General features: G+C 43.6%; 1 protein-coding gene across 3 annotated transcripts in view; it reads left to right on the forward strand.

The window, feature by feature from the left end:
- The window catches only part of SYT17 (synaptotagmin 17), a 263,433-nt gene that overhangs the window by 173,441 nt on the left and 63,476 nt on the right, over positions 1–26,516 (forward strand). The window lies entirely within an intron of this gene.

The raw sequence follows: 26,516 nt of genomic DNA on the forward strand, positions 1-26,516 counted from the left end.
CAGATGTCACTGGGTCTGTACATAAGCCTGAATTCAGCACGTTAATGAGACTGCAAACTGACGCGCAGTTGATCAGTAATTTCTGACTTGCCCTTTAAGCTTTGAGTATGCAGCACAAAAACAACAGTTAAAGAGGAGCTCCAGCCTAAACAAACATACTGTCATTCAATTACATTAGTTATGTTAATTAAAATAGATGGGTAATATAATCTCTTACCCTCACTGTTTTAAAATAACAGGCAAATGTTTGATTTCATGATGACAGCCATATTTTTGGTTGAAAGGAGGTGACAGGGAGCATGGGACACAGTTCCAACTGTCCTGTGTCCTGAGCACCTCTCCCAATTGCTAGGCAACGTGAATAACAACATAGGAAATCCCATTATGCTCTGCAAAGCATCAGGGGGAAAAAGCCCGGGCTTTTTTTCTTTGATGGGTGGAGCTTAGCTTAAAATGCAGCTAAAAATGATGCTTTGGTAAGAAAAACAAAGTTCTGATGCTGTGAAACTGTTAAAGAAACACCAAGCCTTTTCAGTTCTGCTGAGTAGATTTTTAGTCCGGAGGTTCACTTTAAGTGCTTGTTAAATTTCGCACCCTATTCATTTGTAAGGCTAAGCATTAACAGTGACGGCAGATTCTCCTGACCAAAATATAAAATATGTAAGTTAGCCTTTATAGGAGAATCACATTGAGATGGAATGCTGTAAAGATGCAGATAGTAATGAATGCAAAGATGCAAACAGTTATTATGCTTCCGCTTGGGGAAAAGATAATTTACAGATTGAAACTTCACGTTTTCACTGACTGCATAGTTACAGATGCTTAAAGCCCTGGATAAGTCTTATTTTTGTAATGCATATAGTGTGGACTATATATATTCCAATGCACAAAATCTGCATTTTATATAAACCATTTTTGGCTTAGTAATTAGTAATTTTTTTATTACCTATCTTGCTGTGTTTGCAAAACTGACTTCCTGTGTGAATGTCAGATGCAGCTTGTTTAGACCAAATAGCATTTTGGGAATTGTACAAACTCCTCACCATAACATATCTTAACTCATATTAGGTAGTCAGAGAGGGGCTGGGAAGGGAGAGCAGCCAGTCCTTTACTGTGAACGCAGAGCTGACCTTTTCTCACCTACTGCTGTTCAAAGATTAACTGTTTGTGGCCAGCACTACAGTTAAAGCTTTACAAGTCTCATCATCTACTCCTGTCTAGTTCCTACCTATACTGTGTGTAGTAATTTTTTCCTTATATACAGCACTCTAAGTAGCAAGGTGTAGAAGTTGTCTCAGTTAGGTTAGACAAAAATAGGATAGGTTAAATAAGTGATTTTATTTTGGGGAACCTTAAGCTCACACATCCTGAGCAGGAGCTTGTGGCAGGCATGGCATTGACTATACATTATACGTCACTGTTACTGTTAAATTTATTCTTGGCTGCAACTTAAAGAGAACCTGAACTGAAAATAAAGTCAAAATAACCATACACAGGTCATACTTACCTCCTGTGTAGTGTACTCCTCAATCTCTTTCTCCTCTCCTGCGTCCCATTTGTCCTCTGTGATCAATGGAATTCTCTGTTCCTCCATTTTAAAAATGGCCATTACCCCGTAACAGCTTCCTGGCCAGCACACTGTTAAACTGTAATATCACCCACTTGAGCCATAGGGAAAAATGGACATTACTTTGCAAATTTAGTTGTAACTGACAGCTGCTGATATATAACTGATAGTTACTGGCATATTTCAGTTCTGACAAAATATTGTCAGAACTGGAAGATATCACTGTAAGAAGAAAATGGTGAGCTTCTGAGAGGAACTGATGGTGAGATTAGTATGTCATATTCATTTGCAGCAACATCATGTGTTTATTTTAAATAATTTTTACTCGCTTCAGGTTCCCTTTAAGTAAAGTCAGAGTTTCAGCAGGTAGAAGTGGCCTAGAAAGAAACCTCGGTTGCTGCCAGAAATACTTTTTTACACATAAAAGAGGATCAATCAGTGAGTTTGTCTAGGATTAGTAGTTAGCTGCCTCCTACTTTTTTTGTGATTAATTAAATGACATTAACATGATGTTGTGTGTTATGTTAAAATAATTTTTTTGTAAACTTTGTATGCAGTTTGCATCTCTTTGGCTATAACTATAAGATTCACCTGGTCATGAGCCAGTCTCATGTAGTGGAATTTAGTAATCAGGTACTAACCATTAATGTGCTTTCTCTCCTATGACCATGACCTGCTGTTCTTCTTAGTGGGTGGCAATGAACAGACATGCAGATCAGATGTTTGACTTAAAGGAATACTATCGATGTATGCATTTATTTTGAAATGCTGTATGTTGTAGCACACATTAGGACAAGTACTAGGAGCAATTTTATTCCTTACACAGCTCTGTCTCTCAGCTGTAAAATCCTCCGTCAGTTTTGGCGTCAGTGTTGGATACAAAATGTATCTAAATACTGAGCTCCCAGAGGGCTAGACCATGTCTCTGCACAGGGGAGTTGCTATCAACTCCTCAGTTTATAGTTTAATTATCACCTTGCTGAAAGAATCTTATTGATATGGTGGTAAGGGGTTAAAGATTCTAGCAATGTGTGTTTATTATCTTTTCTTCTCTTGTCTGATAAAGATACTAATAATGCTAATTGTAGACAGTGATCTGCCCCTCTCAGCAGCTTGTAAAGTGGATGCAGCCTGGAGTGAATCACCTCAAGCAGGCAGCCAGTCTAGAGTGTAAACACAGACTAGTGTTATAGCTAGTTATATTCCAGCAATATTACAGCTCATTTAGTTACCTGTTACCACCTCAGATCAGCCTATTTCTCCTCATGTCCTCTGCATGCTGTGAGTGACACAGTGAAATATATTTGTGAGCTGTGTAACAGAATAACCAAGCAGCTCAGGGTGACCCAAACTACTATGAGCTGTGTGAGAAATGAATTTTTAAGCAGGGATAGCAAGAGAGAGACCTGGGTGAATAAATAAAGTGCCCCTAGCACTAGTGGTAATGTGTACACTAATATAGAGTATTAAAAAAAATAGTAGTTTCAATCGATAGTATTCCTTTAAGAGTTTGTGCTTAGTAGGCTTGTTATGGGAGTTTGCACATGTATTCCATTTTTAACCCCCCCCCCCCCCCTCCTTACAGTAACACTTTTGTTGATAAATAAACAGTCCCCTCATTTCACCTCCATGCATTAATAGTATAATGACACACTTTATTTCCAGTTTTTGTCCATATAAACATCCCAACACTCTACAATGAACCCAACAGAATTCTTTTTAGAGTGGGAGTGTCAGAAGTGCTTTATTGGCTTAATTAGTGTAGGTTTGGAAATATGTAGGAAACTGTATGTGCAGAATAATTTAGTCATCTTCCAATATTCCCATTTTTTTCTATATACCACTTTTGGCACACGAACCAGGATCATCCTGTGGCAATGTGGATAATGAGCACACATTTCAACAGTATTTTTATTTGAGACCGACATCTACTCTTTAGGCAACTGATCACTTTTTGGACATTTGTTGGATTAATACTCCAGTTATAATGTACATCTACTTTGCATTAAAGAGGCACTGTAGAGCAGGGGTCCCCAACCCCCGGTCCGCGGCCCACCGCTGGTCGGTGGGCCGCTTGCAGCTGGGCCACAGGTCTCTCTGGCCTCTCACCCCCCCCCCCCCCCCCCCCACGGCCGCCGCTATGTTAGCAGGCGGCCGCTTCCTCTTTTATAATGCCTGGTCAGCGTCCTCCTTTCAGCAGCGCGTCTCCCGGCTGCTGTGAATAAGCACGAAGCAGGAGAGCGGTTCCTATGGTAACCGCATTATATATATATTCACTACAGGAAGCCGCTCTCTTGCTTCCAGCTTATTCACAGCAGCCGGGAGACGCGCTGCTGAAATGAGACAGGGCATGAAGAAGGATGCTGACCAGGCATTATAAAAGAGGAAGCGGCCGCCAGCTAAGGTAACACTAGCGGCGGCTGCGGGCAACTATACACAGTGGCATCTATACTAGCTATACTGGGACATATACTAGCTATACTGGGCAGGGCCGGATTTCTGGAAAGGCCTCAAAGGCCACGGCCTAGGGCGGATAAAATCAGATAAGATAAGAAGGGCGGCATGACTTGGAGAGAGAAGAGGTCATATGTCAAAGTTAATCACCTCTTCTTGTCCCGCGGAGCAGCCAGCCAGCGCCCTGCTCTGCACTAATAGCTGGTTTCCAGAGTTCCCCAATTCCAGCAAGTCTCACTTTAACAATTCCTGGTGTGTTATGACAATCAACATCTGCTGTCACCTCACCTGATGATCCATTCCTCTTATCATGATCATACAAGTTGATGTGAGAAATACCAGGGATTTACATTACAAAGCAGATAGAACTACAGGGAGTGCAGAATTATTAGGCAAGTTGTATTTTTGAGGAATAATTTTATTATTGAACAACAACCATGTTCTCAATGAACCCAATAACTCATTAATATCAAAGCTGAATATTTTTGAAAGTAGTTTTTAGTTTGTTTTTAGTTTTAGCTATTTTAGGGGGATATCTGTGTGTGCAGGTGACTATTACTGTGCATAATTATTAGGCAACTTAACAAAAAACAAATATATACCCATTTCAATTATTTATTTTTACCAGTGAAACCAATATAACATCTCAACATTTACAAATATACATTTCTGACATTCAAAAACAAAACAAAACCAAATCAGTGACCAATATAGCCACCTTTCTTTTCAAGGACACTCAAAAGCCTGCCATCCATGGATTCTGTCAGTGTTTTGATCTGTTCACCATCAACATTGTGTGCAGCAGCAACCACAGCCTCCCAGACACTGTTCAGAGAGGTGTACTGTTTTCCCTCCTTGTAAATCTCACATTTTATGATGGACCACAGGTTCTCAATGGGGTTCAGATCTGGTGAACAAGGAGGTCATGCCATTAGTTTTTCTTCTTTTATACCCTTTCTTGCCAGCCACGCTGTGGAGTACTTGGACGCGTATGATGGAGCATTGTCCTGCATGAAAATCATGTTTTTCTTGAAGGATGCAGACTTCTTCCTGTACCACTGCTTGAAGAAGGTGTCTTCCAGAAACTGGCAGTAGGACTGGGAGTTGAGCTTGACTCCATCCTCAACCCGAAAAGGCCCCACAAGCTCATCTTTGATGATACCAGCCCAAACCAGTACTCCACCTCCACCTTGCTGGCGTCTGAGTCGGACTGGAGCTCTCTGCCCTTTACCAATCCAGCCACGGGCCCATCCATCTGGCCCATCAAGACTCACTCTCATTTCATCAGTCCATAAAACCTTAGAAAAATCAGTGGCCCAGTTTAGACGTTTCAGCTTGTGTGTCTTGTTCAGTGGTGGTCGTCTTTCAGCCTTTCTTACCTTGGCCATGTCACTGAGTATTGCACACCTTGTGCTTTTGGGCACTCCAGCGATGTTGCAGCTCTGAAACATGGCCAAACTGGTGACAAGTGGCATCTTGGCAGCTGCAGGCTTGACTTTTCTCAGTTCATGGGCAGTTATTTTGCGCCTTGGTTTTTCCACACGCTTTTTGCGACCCTGTTGACTATTTTGAATGAAATGCTTGATTGTTCGATGATCACCCTTTAGAAGCTTTGCAATTTTAAGAGTGCTGCATCTCTCTGCAAGATATCTCACTATTTTTGACTTTTCTGAGCCTGTCAAGTCCTTCTTTTGACCCATTTTGCCAAAGGAAAGGAAGTTGCCTAATAATTATGCACACCGGATATAGGGTTGTAACGATTGGTGTCAGCACGCAGAGAGAATCTGATTATTGGCGATCTGCAGTACCACCAAGAATGCAGATATAGGCCTGATTATCGATGATCTGCAGAATCAGTGATAATACAGATGTATTAATAACCTCTGGACACCAGAATAGTGAGAGTGTTATGAGTGTTTGGTGCAACAGTAATACTTTGAGTGGAGACCACCAGAGGAGCTGGCGACCTAAGACTCCTGAGGAATTCACCCCTGACTGTGAGTGATATTCCTGCAGCCTGTGGACCCCTGGGCAAGGGACCGAGGCTGGGTTGCAGGAAGCCCTGCAGCTAATATGAAAGGTTTTGCCCTGAACTGGGCTAACGTAATACAGTAATAGCACAATCCTAGTGTGGGGTCCGTAGTCACAACACCCTGGAACTAGTCTGGAGCATAACATAAATAATAATACAATTCCCTAGTCTTGGGTGTGAGGGCCTTGATCTCAACACCCTGGAACTATGCTAGAGAATACACAGAAGATACACAGTATTCCTAGTCTGGGGTGTGAGGGCCTTGATCTCAACACCCTGGAACTGGTCTAACAAATAAACAGTACAAGGTAATCTGGCTCAGGCGCATGCGCGGCGATTTCAAGATGGCCGCTTAGGCTCCGAGCTCCAGCCCACGCCTCTGCTACTACAGGCCGCACGCAGCCACCGCTCCGCTCCAGTAACGCGGCCAGCACGGGTCCAGCTCCAGGACACACACAGGCACAGATGGCCGCAAAAAACAACCCTAAAGCCCCCCCGCAAACCGGCTCCATGGACCGTTTTCTCCGCCCTCCGCCTTCCCAAGATGGCGCTGGCCACGCTCCGGAATCCGCCGCTGAACAGTCCTCCTCTCCTCTGCAACAAGCTGCGCACCTCACTGAGGAAAGCTCTGCCTCTCCAGATCTTACCCCACTCACCTCAGCAACACTGGAGATGGCTCTAGAGAGACATTATAGAGCCCTACAGGAATCGCTCCAGCAGGTAATCCTTGCAGCGGTGAAGGACCTTAAGGGGGACATAATCACACTAGCAGATCGCACCACCTCCCTGGAGGTGAAAATGGACGCTATGTCCCTTAAACAGCAGGACATGGAGGATGAGCAACGCTTAATCCAATCTGACCTCAAAGCAATAAGATCTACACAGGAGGACTTTGAGAACAGAGAGAGGCGGCAAAATATCCGCATTAAAGGTATGTCCATGTCTGTGACACCTGAAAAACTTCCCATGCACCTCCTAGAATTATATAAATCAATCGTCCCTGACCTCCCCGACGAAATGTGGAGGATGGACAGAGCACATCGTTCACTAGGTGAGAGGAGACCCACAGCCCAGCGCCCTAAAGATGTTATAATTAGGATGCACTATTATGAAGCTAAGGAAGCACTCCTAAGAGCCATCCGTAATACATCCACAATCTCCTTCAAAGGCGATGAACTTTCCATATATAATGACCTCTCCCTTATCACACTGACCAAGAGAAGAGCTTTCAGACCGATCACCCAACTTCTGAGGGATGCTAAGATCCAATACCAATGGGGATTCCCCTTTCGCTTAATGGTCAGCAGAAATGGTGCGCGCTTCTCAGTCTCAGACCTGGACGATGCACCCATGTTCCTTAAACAACTAGGCCTCCGCCTCCCTCATCCACCCAACTTACAACAAGATCTTACCCTGTCCCCGACATCGCCACCAAGAAAGATTCGTCACATGAATGACAGATCCAGAGGCTCTCTCCGCAGTCTCACCTATCCGGAGGCCTCTGAAGACATGGAAGCTCTTCCCACTTGATTAGCAGAATCCTGTCATGGCTTTTTCCTGATCCGGACACACACCATGTCCAGACGTAGATATCACCTTCATTATGTTTATCCCTTATTTCTTGTCTTCCCTCCCAACCTGTTCTAGTTTGTTATTTTAATTTTCAATGATATTTACCATCTGTGCCTAATTGTAATTGTTATTATTACTGTCAATGCTTAATATATGACCCTTTTAACTGTTTTTGGCTATATAGCAGAGGAGATCTGGGCGACCCTCTTGGCTCACCCGCATGTACCTCAGGAGAGCTGCCACACTCTCCCATAGAATTTTTCTGGGACTGTGTTTTTTTTGGCAGTTCTTATCTCTGCAACTTGTTACAGTTGCCTCATCACTGTGCCACACATTTTACAGTGGCTGTTTCTTTAAAAATGTTTATCAACCGCTGTCTCATATAACTTATGCCTTATGGATTCTCACTCTCTCCTCACCTGTACTCCTACTTTCCCCTTCTAGACCGCATCGAATACTCTCGGACCTAATCTACACATACATCTATACTATGACCAATGATTAATCTCTGTACACTAAACACCAAGGGCCTGAATATACCGCAGAAAAGGTCATCCTTACTACGGGATCTTAGAAAACTTAATGTAGACCTGGCTTTCCTGCAGGAGACCCACCTAACCTCTAGTGACTCCATACGACTCACAAACAAACATTACCCAACTGCACACTTAGCATCAGGACCTAAAAAACGTGCTGGTCTTGCTATTTTGTGCCAGAAAGACCTTCCGCTTCAGATTGACAAGACTATAAGCGACCCACGAGGTCACTTTCTGATTTTGGTCGGGTCCCTAGCGGGAAAGCCAGTCACATTGGCCAATGTATATGTACCTAACTCACAGCAAATCACTTTCCTCACTACATTTTTTGTCAAACTTTTTAAGGTACTAAAAGGCACCCTTCTCTTGGGTGGTGACTTCAACTTGGCTTTCTCATCCTCAAAGGACAGAAGTGTCTCTCACACTCCCTCCTCCCAAGCCTCTCATGATAGAAACTCACGCAAATTTAGAATTCTCCTCAGGAAATACAAACTCTTTGATTTATGGCGTATAGCTAATCCTACTATTGTAGAATACACCTTTTTCTCTCCTCCACACGCATCACATTCTAGGATCGACTACTTTTTTGCTAATACCCCAATTCTTCCCATCCTCATTTCCTCTAATATTATACCAATGGCCTGGTCTGATCACCATGCTGTCACTATTGAATTAGACTGGCTTTCTACACCTCACAAGCCCTTACATTGGAGGCTAAATGAGTCGCTTTTTAGAGACAAAACATTACTATCCAAATGTGCAGATGAACTTCAACACTTCTTTTCCACAAACCTGGACTCAGTATCCTCTTTCGGCTTGCTTTGGGAATCCCATAAAGCCTTTATAAGAGGTTTCTTCATTGCCGAGAGTTCTAAACGCAAACGTTTCTCTTCTCAGAAGCTGGCTCAGCTCAACTCTTCCCTTACTAAGGCCTTCTCCACTTATAAAAGCTCTCCCACCCAAACCCACTTTTCCAACATCCAACGAATCAAATTAGATATTAAATCCCTCCAGACCTCTCAATTAGAAAAAAGTTTAAAGTGGACGAGGCAACTATTTTTTGAAAGAGGGAACAAACCTCACACTATTCTAGCCCGCAAACTAAATCCTAGGAGCTCCTACCAATCTGTCCATTCTTTAAAAGACCCCCAAGGCACCCTGCACCATGACCCCTCAAAGATTGCTCAAATCTTTACATCCTTTTACGAACAATTATATAACCTCCCAGACCCCTCTTCCTCACCCGAATATCACTTAAAAGTCCTATCATTCCTGACCCCACTTGACCTCCCGAAACTCACAGATCAGGAACGCTCTGCTCTCAACTCTCCTATAACCATAGATGAGATTACAGAAGTACTCAAAACCCTTCCCTCCTCTAAGTCCCCAGGTCCTGATGGCCTCCCTTACTCATACTATAAAAACTTCAGCTCCATCCTTGTCCCACACCTTGTATCTCTAGCTAATAAAATTATGAATGGGGACTCACCCCCTAATTCTATACTTTCCTCACTTCTTACAGTTATAGCAAAGGAAGGAAAGGATCCCCACCTACCACAAAGCTACCGCCCCATCTCCCTTCTTAACTCCGACCTTAAGATAATCACGAAAACTCTAGCCAACCGGCTCAACCCTATCCTCACTAGAATAATTGACAACGACCAAGTGGGTTTTATCATGGGGAGACAAGCAGGAGATAACACTCGTCGAGCTATAAACCTCATATCTATAATGAACAAATCAAACCTCCCCTCTGTGCTCCTTAGTTTGGATGCAGAGAAAGCTTTTGACAGGCTCTATTGGCCTTTTCTATTTCATGTCCTGAATCATCAGGGTTTCTCAGGTCCTTTCCTCTCCATGATAAAATTTATTTATTCATGCCCTTCAGCCGCAATAAAACTTCCCTTCGCCCCTCTTTCCTCATTCCAAATCCACAATGGCACTAGGCAGGGTTGCCCACTATCCCCTCTCCTATTTGCCCTAAGCATAGAGCCACTAGCCACAGCCATTAGAAAAAATACTAACATTAAAGGAATCTCCCTCGATAAACGTGAATACAAGATCTCACTGTTCGCTGATGACATACTCCTAACACTTTCTAGCCCACTTACAACTCTCCCGGCCTTACATGACATACTAAAAATTTTTGAATCCCTCTCAGGATTTAAACTCAACCAAGATAAAACCGAGGCTCTCCCCATTAAAATTCCCCCTCAACTCCTTGCTTCCCTACAAACTTTTTTCCCCTACAAATGGCAAACCCGCTCTTTAAAGTATCTAGGAGTCTACCTCACCCCCTCATATAAGTCACTCTACACGTCTAATTTTCCCTCCCTAATCCAAAAAATACTACAAGATCTGCACAAATGGACAGCTTATAAGATCTCTTGGTTAGGTCGCATATATGCCCTTAAGATGAATATTCTCCCCCGTCTCCTATATTTATTCGAGACACTCCCTGTTTTAGTACCCACCTCACAACTGTCCGCCCTACAATCAGCTTTCTCTAAATTTATCTGGAATCACAGATCCCCGAGGGTCCTACAATCCATCCTTCTTTCGCCTAGGGACCAGGGAGGTCTAGGAGTCCCCCATCTACGGTTATATTACCAAGCAGCACATCTGAGGCAACTAACAGAATGGTCCAATTTAAAAGTATTTACTAAATGGGGCCTTATAGAGGCGACTAGCATCCTCCCTATCTCACTTGCATCACTCTTATGGACACACCCCACTCCAAAAATCAATGATCAAAACTTACTCCCCACCATCAAATTTACTCTACAAATCTGGAAATCCTCTGTCCATATTGCCAAGTTGAGGTCATCACCCTCCCCTCTCTGCCCAATTTTGGGAAATCCTCATTTTCCCCCTGGTCTCTCCAGACCTTTTATGACTAAATGGTACGGTTTGGGATACTTCAACCTTAATGACTGGCTCAACCCCCTCACAGGGAAGGTACATCATAAATCACACCTGGAAGAAAAGATTCCCTTTACGCCCCAAACGACTATGCAATACAATCAAATTTCCCACTTTCTACAATCTCTACTAAAAAACTCAAGCCACTCAAAATCTCAATTTGAGAGGATCTGTAGCCAAACTGGACATCAAAAAGGTCTGATATCCCAAATCTATGCCATTCTACATACAAGATCCGGAACACGGACCCCAAACCACCCCTATATGCACAAATGGGCAAACATAATACCATCCCCTATCACGTTGGAGGATTGGTCGGAAATATGGAACAATGCCAAGCACTCTTCACAATGTATCCAAATCCGAGAAAACATATATAAGATTATTTTTCACTGGTATCTTACACCTGATAAACTAGCAAAGATCTACCCGGGCTCATCAGACCTCTGTTGGAGAGGCTGTAATAATAAAGGAACTATAGACCACATTTTCTGGTCCTGTCCACTAATAGTTCCTTTTTGGTCCAAAGTTCAGGACCTTATCAAATCAACAACAGATCTTAGGGTACCTCTTGACCCCCTTTTTATGATTTTGGGTAGACCTTTGAAAAAAACTAATAAGTACACTAACCGCCTCATCACCCACATCCTAACTGCTGCTAGACTAGCCATAGCCTCTAACTGGAAAAAAATAGCCCCCCCAGATATCTCAGAGGTCATACATAAAACAGACTGGACCAAAAATATGGAACAACTTACAGCCTCCCTTAGAGATACTGAGTTAAACTTTCATAAAACATGGGACGCTTGGCCATACGCTTCACCTACTTATCACCCCCCCTGAAAGGCCACAGAATACCTCTTCTATGCCTTCCTATCCCTCACCACACAATTGTTCCCCCTATATTTGACATCACCACCCCCTTCCCAAACCTCATGCCATCCCAGGCCCTTGGTGTCATAATATCAGATTGCCCTTTTAACATTCAACATGGTCCAGAGAAGTATCGATGTGGTCCTACACCTATAATCTTCTACTTAGGAGATATCTTTATCCCCTTCTACTCTCCTGTCTAACCTATTCTTCCATACTTTCTTTTCTCTTGTTATGCGTATGCCCTCCCCCCCTTTCTCTTCTCTCTCCCCACCGTTCTACAGGGGGCTCCCCTCCCCCCTTCCCTCCTTTTCAGCAGGTACTCCAAGAACGCATAACTGGAAACACATGGACATTTCTACCTCCAAAACCTCCAGCTCTCTATCTTGGACTTGTCTGAATCTATTTTATTGAGAATGGACTTGCCCTCAATTCTAAACTAAATTGGAGATTCCCCAAGAAAGCTACCGGTTATTGTTCTGTTCTAGACTACACTTTATCCTTCATATACTGTATGCTATGGGTATTTACCTATCTGTATTCTTTCTATAACCACATGTTTGATTGTTCTACTTGACACCATTGTTATATGACTTGTGAGAACTCATTATTTTTCAAAATAAAAACAAGTATAACAAGGTAATCTGGCTCAGTGTGACTTCCCAGGTCCACCTGGTTCAAACACACTGTAAGGATCTGACTATGGTCTGAATGCTTCCACAAAGTGTTTGCAATGGCAGACAACCAGCAACTGACAAGCAAGCAGAATATATAGTAGCTGAACTCTGCTGCCCCGCCCGAGCCACTCAGCCAATCATGAGTCCAGCAGGAATCAGCTGATCGTCCTGATCAGCTGACACTTCCCCTGCTGGTATAAAGGTCCTGACTTCTGGCCCGCGTGCGCATAGCTCTTCATCTATCTATGTGGACTAACAGACTCAGCCACTCCAAAGGCACGCTGCTGCGTACAAACCGCCACTTTGGACGCGGAAGCAGCCGCTTTGCTGTTAGAACATGCGGCGGCTTTTCCGCGTTCTGCCACACTACCAGACGCGTGCCTACGCATGCAAACCGCCGCGTTGGACGCGGAATCAGCCGCCTTGCTTTCAGCACACGCGGCGGCTTTTCCGCATTTTCTCACAAGGGTGTTGATGTCATTAGACCACACCCCTTCTCATTACAGAGATGCAAATCACCTAATATGCTAAATTGGTAGTAGGCTTTCGAGCCTATACAGCTTGGAGTAAGACAACATGCATAAAGAGTATGATGTGGTCAAAATACTCTTTTACCTAATAATTCTGCACTCCCTGTACATTCCGCTGAGTTTTAGTGCAGGCATTCACAGACATCAGTGAACTCTGCTAATTTCTTCACTTTCTCCTTTACAGCTGTGACACTGACCCCAGCAGCTGTAAATTACACTTTCTTATCTCTAGTCTAAGTACATTTATGGCTTTAGGGTTTTTTTCTTCCTAGCCAGCAGTAGTCTCAGTTAACTCTTTCCTGACTCATTTTCTGTCCTTCAGTTCCTACCATCTATGAGAGAAATAAAAATGCTGTTTGCTTTACTTTCATTGCTAAACTGTCACTGTCACCTGAGCTGTTACTACCTCTATGCTAGTGTGTATGGTTTGGCATCTTTCTCCTTTCCTGTAGCAGTAGAGCATTGTACCCTCTTAGCCATCAGCGAAAGCAGAGAGTTTTGAATCAGGATGATACCATTTATTGGCTTAAATGAAAAAAAGTAATCTTTCTGTGAATAAGCCTTCTTAAGACTTTGTTCCTGTATACCAGGGTTGCCAACCGTCCGTCAAAACACGGGCAGTCCGTCCATATGCTTTATTATTTCCCCTGTCCGTACTTGTCCGTATCTACAAACTTGCGTCCGTCAAAATATTTGTGATTTGCTGGCCGCGGCACATTCTCTTGTGCGCATGCGCGGCAGACACCGGCATCACGATTAAAAACATTCCGGGTGGCCGCAGCAGAAGCCTCAGGCTGCTGCCCCCTTCTTCCTCTCTGCAGCCAATCACCAGCTTTGTTTTTCAGCGGCATCTCTCTTCAGCAAATAGAAGTGAGAGAGACAGCCAGCCGACTGTGCCACGCCCCCACAGCCCAGCTTCCGAATCCCGGCAATTACAGAGAGGAGAACGCTGTCTCTAGCTGGTCACTGCTGTACAATTCCTCTCCTTTTGCAGCGTGCAACTGGTGTTGCTTCTTCTGGCACTTAAACGTGGTGAATGTGATCTGCTCTGTCAGCTGTGAGAGACAGAGCTGGTGAAAGCGAAGCGCCTGTTCAATGATGTGTCCCGCAGGAGGTATGGGGGCAGGAAACTGAGGGAAGCCTTCCTCCAGACAGATCAATTAGTGATTACTGTGTTGTTTGGGTAGTGAAGCAGGTGGAAGAGAGCAAGACACCAGCTCAGCTTTGTGTAACTGTCAGGTCTGAAAGGGCAAAGCAATAATCAAAGCATAGGCATTACTGTTTTTCTTTGGATAGTAAATAAACTTGTGAGCTGGACAGATGTATAGCATTAGCAGCAGCAGAAGGTCTGTGTGTTTATTTGATCTAGGTTCACTTCCTGTTGTATGGCTTGATTGAATCTGGGACTGAGGTCTGACAATGAGCTGCATGTATCTAGTGTCCTTCCTCCCCCTTCAACAGTCACACTGCTGGACTTAAAGTCATTGGGAGTCTTGATTAAAGAAAAAAAAAGCCAAATACTTACCTGGAGAGGGAAGGCTCTAGGTCCAATAGAGCCTTGCCTCTCCTCTCCCGGTCCCCTTGGTGCAGTACTAGCTTCCCCGTTTGAAACGCCCACCGCGGGGGACTTCAGGAGCCGAGTCCTCCCGAAGACAGGCGGCTCCATACTGCACATGCGAGAGAGGGTGCTTGCACGTGTGCAGTATGGAGCGGCCCGTCTTCAGGAGCACTCAGGCTTCCAAAGCCTCCCTTCGGCGGTGGAGACAGCAGCAGGTAAGTGGATTTGGATATTAAATTTTTTTAAGCGCTTCCTGAACCTTCACTTTAACTAAATTGGTGGAATGCTGCTACAGAGGAGCCAGCACTGGAACAGGGACCAGGAGAGGAGAGGGAAGGCTCTATAGGACCCAGAGCCTACTCTCTCCTTGGGTGAGTATCTGGCTTTTTTAAAATCATAATTCCATTGACTTTAGGTACATGAGTAACATAATATGACACAAGCTTCTCCCTAAGGGAGGTTTATATATGATGTGCTTGTGGGGGGCAGCCATGAGCCTTTATGTATATATTATGATCTCTAACCCCTCAGGTCTACACAGGTACCTCCATCTTACTTATCTGTATACCTCAGAACGCAATACAAACAAAGCAGCTGCAGTGATATTATGCACCCCTGACCGGATGCCGTAATAATGCATGCTGAGGGATATAGTCCATAAATGTGACTATATGTCCCATCTGGTAGATTAATAGAGAACATCTGAAGGCATGCACAATTGAAGGTAAAGAGGCGCCCTGGTTGAAATAAAAGCATCTAAAAACAGCTTAAAATCGAGGAAATAATATGAGGTGGCTTACCTCAATAACGAAATCCTTGTATATGACAAAAGATTTTTATTTAGCACAGGAAACGCGTTTCGCGGGTCCAAGCCCGCTTCATCAGGCCAATAAAAGTGCCAAATGAACAAGTCGATATGGCAAAGGGAGCCTCTCTATTTTTTTCCCTACAAGGTGCTGAGACACCCTCACTACACTACATATCCGAAGGCATGAATTGCAGTGGCTGGGGACGCACAGCATCACTGCAGCTGCTTTGAACTGCATTTATGTGGCACATGAAGAAGCTGGTTTCTAGATTACGAGCTCCTCTGATGACACTAAAGTGCTGCAGAAGATGTCAGTGCTTTATAAATACATACTAATAATATGGTAGGACATTAGACTGTGACTATGGTAGGTATAGATTGTGAGCTCCTCTGAGGACAGTCAGTGACATGACTATGTACTCTGTAAAGGGCTGCAGTAGATGTCAGTGCTATATAAATACATAAATAATAATATGGTAGGACATTAGACTATGACTATGGTAGGATTAGCGTGTAAGCTCCTCTGAGGGCAGTCAGTGACCTGACGGTACTCTGTAAAAAGGTAAGGAAGATGTCCGTGCTATATAAATACAAAAAAATAAATTTCCAGCACTTAGCCCCACTAACAACTCAACTTAAAGAGACACTGAAGCGAGACTAAATCTCGCTTCAGGTCTTATATATAGCAGGGGCACGTGTGCCCCTGCTAAAACGCCGCTATCCCGCGGCTTAACGGGGGTCCCTTCACCCCCAACCCACCCCCGCAAAAGTTGGTCGTAAAATGGTCGTAGGGAAAACTCTTCCTGGAGGCAGGGCTAACGGCTGCAGCCCTGCCTCCCAGCGCGTCTATCAGACGCGCATCGCCGCCTCTCCCCCGCCCCTCTCAGTGAAGGAAGACAGAGGGGCGGGGGAGAGGCGGAGATACGCGTCTGACAGACGCGCATGGGGCAGGGCTGCGGCGGTTAGCCCTGCCCCAACCAGGAAGCGCTCCCCCGCTGCACGGAGGGGGTTTGGGGGGACAGGGACCCCCGTTAAGCCGCGCTATAGCGGCGTTTTAGCAGGGGCACGCATGCCCCTGCTAGCTATGAGGTCTGAAGCGAGATCTATTCTCGCTTCAGACTCTCTTTAAAAAGGCGCTTTTGACTCCGCCCCCTGTCCGTCCAAAATTATAGGTGTCGTTCTTTTTTGGGGATTTTGTCCGTCTAAAATTAAAAATTAGGTTGGCAACCCTGATGTATACTGTCAATATGTTAGAGCACACCACCATATGTACTTTCAGCATTCAAAAGAGATACATAGATTTTTCAAATATAAATAAATATCATTCAGATGCTTTAAAGTGGAGCTGAACTCTTGCACAGGACAGAAGGAAAACATAGAAAAATCCACCTTGTATGTTTTTAGAGAGCCTGTGTAATTCCCCCTCATCTGTGTCTAATCTGAAGTTGTAATTTGATCTCTCCCCTGTGCCAGCTGACTGCAACAACATCTAAGCTCATTTGAAAGCACAGGATGTTAACAATATGTCTGCTTCCATGAAAGCAGGAAGTAGACACTGCCGATTTATTGCAGGATTTGTATCAGCTGTAACAAAGAAATGTATTTTTTAAAGGTTATTATGTTGTTGTGTATCTTTTGAAGCAGAGAGGAAGTTCTGAGTTCAGGTCCACTCTAATTACAACCAAACATCCAAAGTGGGTCTTGACAGGATGTTTGCTACATACCTGTTCTCTGTTTCCCTCCATTGAGCTGTCCTGTCACCTGTTTGTGGCTCTGACTGCAGCCAGTCGCAGAGGACAAAGAAGCAGCGCATGCTCTGGCCACTCACGCTCCCTGTCACCTGTATGTGGCTATGACTGCAGCCAGTCGCACAGAGGACAAAGAAGCAGCGCATGCTCTGGCCACTCACGCTCCCTGTCACCTGTTTGTGGCTCTGACTGCAGCCAGTCTCACAGAGGACAAAGAAGCAGCGCATGCTCTGGCCACTCATGCTCCCTGTCACCTGTATGTGGCTATGACTGCAGCCAGTCGCACAGAGGACAAAGAAGCAGCGCATGCTCTGGCCACTCACGCTCCCTGTCACCTGTTTGTGGCTCTGACTGCAGCCAGTGGCAGAGGACAAAGAAGCAGCGCATGCTCTGGCCACTCACGCTCCCTGTCACCTGTTTGTGGCTCTGACTGCAGCCAGTCTCACAGAGGACAAAGAAGCAGCGCATGCTCTGGCCACTCACGCTCCCTGTCACCTGTATGTGGCTATGACTGCAGCCAGTCGCACAGAGGACAAAGAAGCAGCGCATGCTCTGGCCACTTGCGACTTGCGCAAGTTTTCTGCTCCTGCCCAGATGTGCACAGCAACCAACGCCAGTACAGTGCATTCTTGACAAGTACATATATCAGGGTCATTTCTCAAGTATGCATGCCCAGAACACTATTGGCTGCTGTGCACATTCGGGCAGGAGCGCAAATTACAGGAATTATTGAGCAGATAGAGCATCCTCTGATTCTTGTCTGAATGGGAGGCAGAGCAGCACAATTGAAATGAGCCCATTCAAACCAATGATCGATAGTCAGAGTATTGGACAGAATGTTTTTTGGTTGGTGTGTGTGTGTGTGTGGGGGGGGGGGTAGGGGTTGGGGGGGAGCTAGATGACAGCAGGCCTAGGGCACTGGAAAGTACAAATCCGGCCCTGATACTGGGCATCTATACTAGCTATACTGGGCATCTATACTAGCTATACTGGGACATACACTAGCTATACTTGGCATCTATACTAGCTATACTAGGACATACACTAGCTATACTGGGCATCTATACTAGCTATACTGGGCATCTATACTAGCTATACTGGGCCCTATACTAGCTATACCGGGCATCTATACTAGCTATACTGGGCATCTATACTAGTTATACTGGGACATATACTAGCTATACTGGGCATCTATACTGGGGCAACTATAATACCTATACATGGGCACCTATACTAGCTATACTGGGCATCAATATTGGGATATATACTAGCTATACTGGGCATCTATACTAGCTATACTGGGACATATACTAGCTATATACTAGCTATACTGGGCATCTATACTGGGGCAACTATAATACTTATACAGGGGCATCTATACTAGCTATACTGGGCATCTATACTGGGGCAACTATAATACTTATACAGGGGCATCTATACTAGCTATACTGGGCATCTATACTAGCTATACTGGGCATCTATACTAGCTATACTGGGACATATACTAGCTATACTGGGCATCTATACTGGGGCAACTATAATACCTATACAGGAGGGGCATTTATACTAGCTATACTGGGCATCTATACTAGCTATACTGGGCAGATATACTCCCTATACTTTTTTCAAAACCAAGAAAACGAGCAAGCATCACTAGGTAACTAATGTTACTCTAATTGCCATAATAGGCTATGCAGGAGGGTGAAGGGTCACCGACCCAAAACGATATACAGTCGAAAAAACAAGAGAACTAAAGGTCCCCTCTGAATATAATAATAACAAAATGAGCAAAATACAATAATGCTAGATGTTTTAGAAAATGAAAAAAATCTTTATTAATAAGCCAACTGCAAGTTTAAAAACAATTAAAAACAAAGTAGCCAGACCTGGGCCAGAAGCCCCTAGTAATACAATAATATGTGCGAGACCCTGCATGTATATATAATATGGAAAGACGGAATGTGGCCTATCCTGGAGTCTCTGCGAACAAATTTAAGAAAAAGTATATAAATATAGGGCCACAAAAAGCAGTATATCAAAAATTAATATTGTGGTGTGGCACTATATCACAGAGATGATCCATGGGAGGCTACACACCCATAGTGAACAACATATATTCTCAATCACTAGCTGCCATTATATGATTAAAGTGCTAGTGCATGATCAACAATTAATGACAACCAAAAAACATGATTATATAAGAAAAAGGGTGAAAAAATGACCAAACAAGGACGTGATATAATATAAGAAGATGATAATGTGAGGTAGAGGAGGGAAGATTCCCATAAGGTGCAGAAGTGAAACAATAGAAATAGCAGCAAGAGAGCGAAAAGTTAGGCAGGGCTCACCTAGTAAAAACAATGGAAGGTCTCAGGAATGGCTGCGAAGGCGCTACCTGCGCCGTCCGACTAGTTCCACCGAAGCTGCGAGGGGACAGTGGTTTTTGTGGCCCTATATTTATATACTTTTTCTTAAATTTGTTCGCAGAGACTCCAGGATAGGCCACATTACGTCTTTCCATATTATATATACATGCAGGATCTCGCACATATTATTGTATTACTAGGAGCTTCTGGCCCAGGTCTGGCTACTTTGTTTTTAATTGTTTTTAAACTTGCAGTTGGTTTATTAATAAAGATTTTTTTCATTTTCTCAAACATCTAGCATTATTGTATTTTGCTCATTTTGCTATTATTATATTCAGGGGGGACCTTTAGTTCTCTTGTTTTTTTGACTATACTCTCTATACTGGGGCAACTATACTAGCTATACTGGGGTAACTATACTACCTATCGTGGGGCAAATATATTTCCTATACTGGGGCAGCTATACTTGCTATACTGGGGTAACTATACTACCTATACTGGGGCAGCTATACTCCCTATACTGGGGCAACTATATACTCCCTATACTAAGGCAACTATACCTAGATGCCCTACCTGTACCTGGCTACCTTCATACTTATGCACTCCAAATCGTTTTGCCGCCGCACCCGACCCGACCATCCCCCCCCTCCCCCCAGGAAACCGCTACGACCATCACTGCAAGACCACCCTAAAACCACCACCAGCCACCCCCCTCCCGGGGCCCCAGGGAAAAGTTTGGACTGGATACCAGTCCCCGGGCCGAAAAAGGTTGGGGACCCCTGCTGTAGATATAGTAGAATGAAGTAAATTATTCAGGATAACCACTTTTATCTTAATTATCCTGATTTTAGCATCAGGAACACCTCCTTTATCTATATATTGCTGTATATTGACATATAACCCCACCTTACCAGTGATGCTTAGCCTAGGCCGTTTTGCTATATGGAATTCTCCTCCCAGAGCATCCTGGGAAACCAGGTATATTTTGTACTGGCTTCAGAACTGTCTATAAACTAACATTCCGCAGAGATGCAGCCGACAGGACTAAAAGTCTTGCCTGCTGAAATAAATTTAAGATTGCATATCAGGTTGAGGAAAGATTTTCTTATGAACAAACACTGACTAAATAAATAATAAATAAACATTGTAAAAAAATAAGCAATCGTATTCATTACGTTATTTTCACTACAGTTCCGCTTTAATACTGGACTGTATGTGTACTAATAAACTCTACCAGCATGGTATTTTATATGAGCTACTCTTTCACTTTGACTTTTGTTGGCCTGTGTTGTTTAGCGGTACCCGTCTTCAAAGCTTTCTGTGATCCTGCTGATAATAAATTGGTTTTGAATAGAAATTGATTTTTTCTTATACAATATTCACTAATTGCTAGTTTTTCTACCACACTGAGAGAATAAATCACTTGTTGCCTTCATCGATTATTTTTGTTGCATTTATAGATTGAGTCTTCTTACCTTAGAGTACCTTTTCTCTTTTTTGGGGTGTATATGGAACATAGCCTGGAGTTTTTTAAGGATTAAAAAAAAAATCAGATACTTACCTAAGGAAGGGGAAGGCTTTGGGTCATATAGAGCCTAGTTTCTCAACATGCGGTACGCGTACCCCAGGGGGTACTTCTGATGGGTCCAGGGGGTACTCGGGCTTGATATACTTAACCAAGAATAACAAATTTAGAGATTTAGAAAATTATAATTCTTATTTAAACAACATCAAATTAGTATTTTAGCTAATTAAAAGCAATAATAAATGCTTGCACATTGTTTAGAACCAATTATCATGTACTACGATTAAATATATATTTGTCAAGGGGTACTTGTGATCATGTTTACTATGCTAGGGGGTACTCGATGAGTCCTTCTTTTTTTTTCCAATTTATATTAGCTTTAAAAATATTTAAATGCAATTGGGCTGATGGCAATTTTAAAAAACGTATTTCATCATAATGACAGCATTGAACCTATTTTATTTTACTTTTATATGGATTTCTTTTTTTCTCCTCCAAGGCCCCATCATTCATTTCTTTCCTGTGCTAACATAAGTTTTCCTCTATTTTTTCTCCAATAAAAATTTTCAAAGAAAAATTTGGATTAGTGATAGCGGTCTGTGCGTTCGCTAATGTAGCAAAACTCTCCATTAGAAAGCCTCTCACCAGCTGACCACTTATAAAGGATTTTGCCAGTGAAGTACTCAGTGTACCGCTTGCCGGCATGGGGCACTAGAAGTAAAAGAAGAAGAAAAATCAGTTCTTCATATTAAGGGTTTTATTGTGTATCGCCCAGGGTGATTAAAGCCTTGCATTTTGTTCCTTTTGCCTTAATACAGCTTTCTTTTCAGGGAAGGAAATGCATCATGTATCTCATGCTGCTTGCTTTTATAAACTCTTATTAAATATTTAACAGCAACCTGAGGCTTAGCAGAATTCATTATTTCAATGTTGTGGGTTGTAGCTGACCTGCATCACCAGAACTCTCATCTGAACTACAATGTATATTTATTGCCTGTCCTTTTAATATAATATATTAAATGTATTTGGTTGGATATATTTTCACAAAAGGTTGAAGCCAAATTAAAATGGAGATTTTTAGAATTACAATAGAGCTCCAGGCTGTGGCAGTAAGTAGAAGGCAGTAGAAATGGCGCAAACACATTTACTAATATGAATGATTTAACTAATGATTTCTGCTTTCTAGCTATCTGTGGCCAAAATATGATTTATAAACAACAGACTGCAAGGTGTATGACACATGACTGTCTATATGCCAGTCAATAGTGCTTCCTTTCAGCACTGAACGACAGCAGGCTTTTGATGAGACTGAAATCTAAGACACTCAGAAAACCTCAGTTTCAAACATAGCTTAAAGAGAGTCTGAAGCGAGAATAAATCTCGCTTCAGACCTTATAGATAACAGGGGCATGTGTGCCCCTGCTAAACTGCCGCTATCCCGCGGCTTAATGGGGGTCCCTTCACCCCCAAATCCCCTCCGTACAGCGGGGGAGCGCTTCCGCATTGGGGCAGGGCTAACCGCCGCAGCCCTGCCTCCCGCGCGTCTATCAGACGCGTACCTCCGCCTCTCCCCCGCCACTTTCAGTCTTCCTTCACTGAGAGGGGCGGGGGAGAGGCGGCGATGCACGTCTGATAGACGCGACTAGAGGCAGGGCTGCAGCCGTTAGCCCTGCCTCCAGGAAGAAAAAATTCACGACCAAGTTGACGACCAAGTCTTGCGGGGGTGGGTTTGGGGGTGAAGGGACCCCCGTTTAGCCGCGGGATAGCAGCGTTTTAGCAGGGGCACACATGCCCTTGCTAACTATGAGCTCTGAAGCGAGATTTATTCTCGCTTCAGAGTCTCTTTAAGGAGGAACTGTAACCAAGGATAGAACTTCATCCCAATCAGTAGCTGATTCCCCTTTTCACATGAGAAATCTTTACCTTTTTTCGAATAGATCATCCGGGAGGCGGGATCTATGTGCCTGATATTGTGGTGGTGTGGTGTAGTTTGCGGTCTGTGAACCTTGTTGCATTGAGTATGATAACAGCTGTTTCCAACTACAAGCAAGGAATATTTCCTATCTCAGCCAGGGCACTATCTGCATGGATTTTGTATGTTCTCCCCGTGTCTGTGTGGGTTTCCTTTGGGCACTCCAGTTTCCTCCCACATCCCAAAAAACACACAGATAAGATAGTTGGCTTCTCTGTACATACATAGTGTATGTACAACTGCACATACACCACACCAGAGTTCCCCAACCCTATCCTCAAGGCCCACCAACAGTACGGGCCCGTTTCCACTATCGCGAATCCGCATGCGTTGCCCGCATGCGGATTCGCACAGTCAGTACAAGTGGATGGGACTGTTTCCACTTGTGCGTTTCCCCGCACGTTTTTCTGTGCAGAAAAAATCTGCAGGGTAGGGCCCTCAGAATTCGCCTGCGTGTGGAATGCAGGCGAATCGCACGCAATGTATTTAATAGGGAAATCGCATGCGTTTTCCCCATGCGTTTTTTGCCGCGATTTCGCATAGGTATTAATGTTAATTTACACAGGCAGTGACATGGTTAAATTCGCATACAGCCTTACCTATGCGAAATCGCATGCGATTTGCCTGCGGTGATTCGCCGGCGATTCCGCAACGCTATAGTGAAAACGGGCCCTACATGTTATGCAGAAAACCACTAGCATGCACAGGTGAGGTAATTAGTGTCTCAGCAGAGCTGATTAACTACCTCTGTGGATTTCTACAAAACATGCACTGTTGGAGGGCCTTGAGGACAGGGTTGGGGAACACTGCATTACACGATATACAGTCATGGCTGAAATTGTTGGCACCCCAGAAATTTTTCCAGAAAATCAAGTATTTCTCACAGAAAAGTATTGCAGTGACACGTTTTGCTATACACGTTTAACCCCTTTGTGTGTATTAGAACAAAACAAAAAAAGGGAGGAAAATAGCAAATTGGACATAATTCACACAAAACTCTAAAAATAGGCTGGACAAAATTATTGGCACCCTTTCAAAATTGTGGATAAATAAGATTGTTTCAAGCATGTGATGCTCCTTTTAATTCACATGTGGCAAGTAACAGGTGTGGGCAATTTAAAAATCATACCTTAAAGCAGATAAAAAGGAGAGAGTTTGCTTAATCTTTGCATTTTGTGTCTGTGTGTGCCACACTAAACATGGACAACAGAGAGAGGAGATGAGAACTTCTCCTCAAGTCTGAGGACTTGAGAACCACTCTCGCATGAGTAAATCTGTGAATGCATTTGTTTAAACATTTGCATGCGAGAGTGCGAAGGGTTAATAGATTTTTGCTGTTTTCTAGCCACACCCCCTTCAGCACCTCCCTTTCCTTAACTTATTTAATGTCCTAACTAGATGTGATGTGCCTGGATATATGTATTTTGTTCTTGTTACTGACCCCTGTGGCTAGGGTCTAATCCAGTGCACTCCCTCCTCCCCTGTATGTGTTTGTCAGCATGCACACAGCTTATGCTGGTGTATGTGCATGGTGCGCATGGATACATTACGTTAGCTTCCTTGTGCGATTGGTAGGATGCACTATCTGTCCCAGGAGAGGACGTCAGGATGTGTGCTCCTAATCCATTGATAGGTTTGATGCAATGAATGTGTTTGCATGTCTGCACAATGCATGTTACAGGGCTAGAGTTAGGACACCTATGTTTACCTGGGTACTTCTGCGCAGTATAGGTGACTAAGCATAAGAATGCATTCTTCTGTGAACTAAGACCCCGGCTTTTAACTTAGCTGTAGGGATAACAGTTGTGCCTGGATGAGTAAATCTGTGAATGCATTTGTTTGAACATTTGCATGCGAGAGTGCGAAGGGTTAATAGATTTTTGCTGTTTTCTAGCCACACCCCCTTCAGCACCTCCCTTTCCTTAACTTATTTAATGTCCTTACTAGATGTGATGTGCCTGGATATATGTATTTTGAGAACCAAAATTGTGTAAAAATATCGACAATCTCAAGTTTACAAGTCCATCTCCAAAGATCTAGATTTGCCTTTGTCCACAGTGCACAACATTATCAATCTCCCTGGGCGTGGACGGAAGAGAAAAAATTATAAAAGGTTGCAATGCAGGATGGTGGATAAGCAGCCCTAAACAAGTTCCAAATAAATTCAAGTGGTCCTGCAGGCTCAGGGAGCATCAGGAGGACCCCACTGCTCACACAGAGACATAAAAAAGCAAGACTACAGTTTGCCCAAATGTACTTGAGTAAGCCAAAATACTTCTGGGAAAATGTTTTGTGGACAGATGAGACCAAGATACAACTTTTTGGTAAAGCACATTATTGTACGGTTTACCGAAAACGGAATGAGGCCTACAAAGAAGAACACTGTACCTACAGTGAAATATGGTGGAGGTTCAGTTATGTTTTGGGGTTGTTTTGCTGCCTCTGGCACTGGGTGCCTTGAATGTGTGCAAGGCATCATGAAATCTGAGGATTACTTAAAGAGAATCTGTACTGTTAAAATCGCACAAAAGTAAACATACCAGTGCGTTAGGGGACATCTCCTATTACCCTCTGTCACAATTTCGCCGCTCCTAGCCGCATTAAAAGTGGTTAAAAACAGTTTTAAAAAGTTTGTTTATAAACAAACAAAATGGCCACCAAAACAGGAAGTAGGTTGATGTACAGTATGTCCACACATAGAAAATACATTCATACACAAACAGGCTGTATACACCTTTCCTTTTGAATCTCAAGAGATCATTTGTGTGTTTCTTTCCCCCTGCAGCTATCTTCCACTGAAGTGTCAGGCTGTTTCTTCCTGCAGAGTGCAGACAGCTGTGCCTGTATGTAATTCCTCAGTATGTGAAAGCCCAGCCAGCTCAGAGGAGGATTTATCCAGCTTATAAAAGATAAGAGAGAAGAGAGAGGCTGCTCTAATCTAAATAATACCCAGGCAGTGTGCAGAGAGGTGCCTGGAGGAGGGAGATGCATCACAGAACCACAACACTGAAGAACTTGGCAGCCTTCCAGACACAGGCTGACAAGTCTGACAAGAGAGAGATAGGTTGATTTATTACAGAGATGGTGATAGTAGAACGTGCTGCAGTAAGCCAGAACACCTTAGAATAGCTTTTGGAACTTGTAGGATGATAAAAAACAGGATGCAATTTTTGTTACGGAGTCTCTTTAAGGATTTTGGGTTGCACTGTAGAGCCCAATGTCAGAAAGCTGGGTTTGCATCCGAGATCTTGGGTCTTCCAGCAGGACATTGAGCCCAAACACATGTCAAAGAGCACCCAGAAATGGATAGCAACAAAGCGCTGGAGAGTTCTAATGTGTCCAGATCTAAATCCCATTAAACACCTGTGGAGAGAAA

The sequence above is a fragment of the Hyperolius riggenbachi genome, chromosome 7, assembly GCF_040937935.1.
Source record: "Hyperolius riggenbachi isolate aHypRig1 chromosome 7, aHypRig1.pri, whole genome shotgun sequence".
NCBI classification, from domain to species: Eukaryota; Metazoa; Chordata; class Amphibia; order Anura; family Hyperoliidae; genus Hyperolius; species Hyperolius riggenbachi.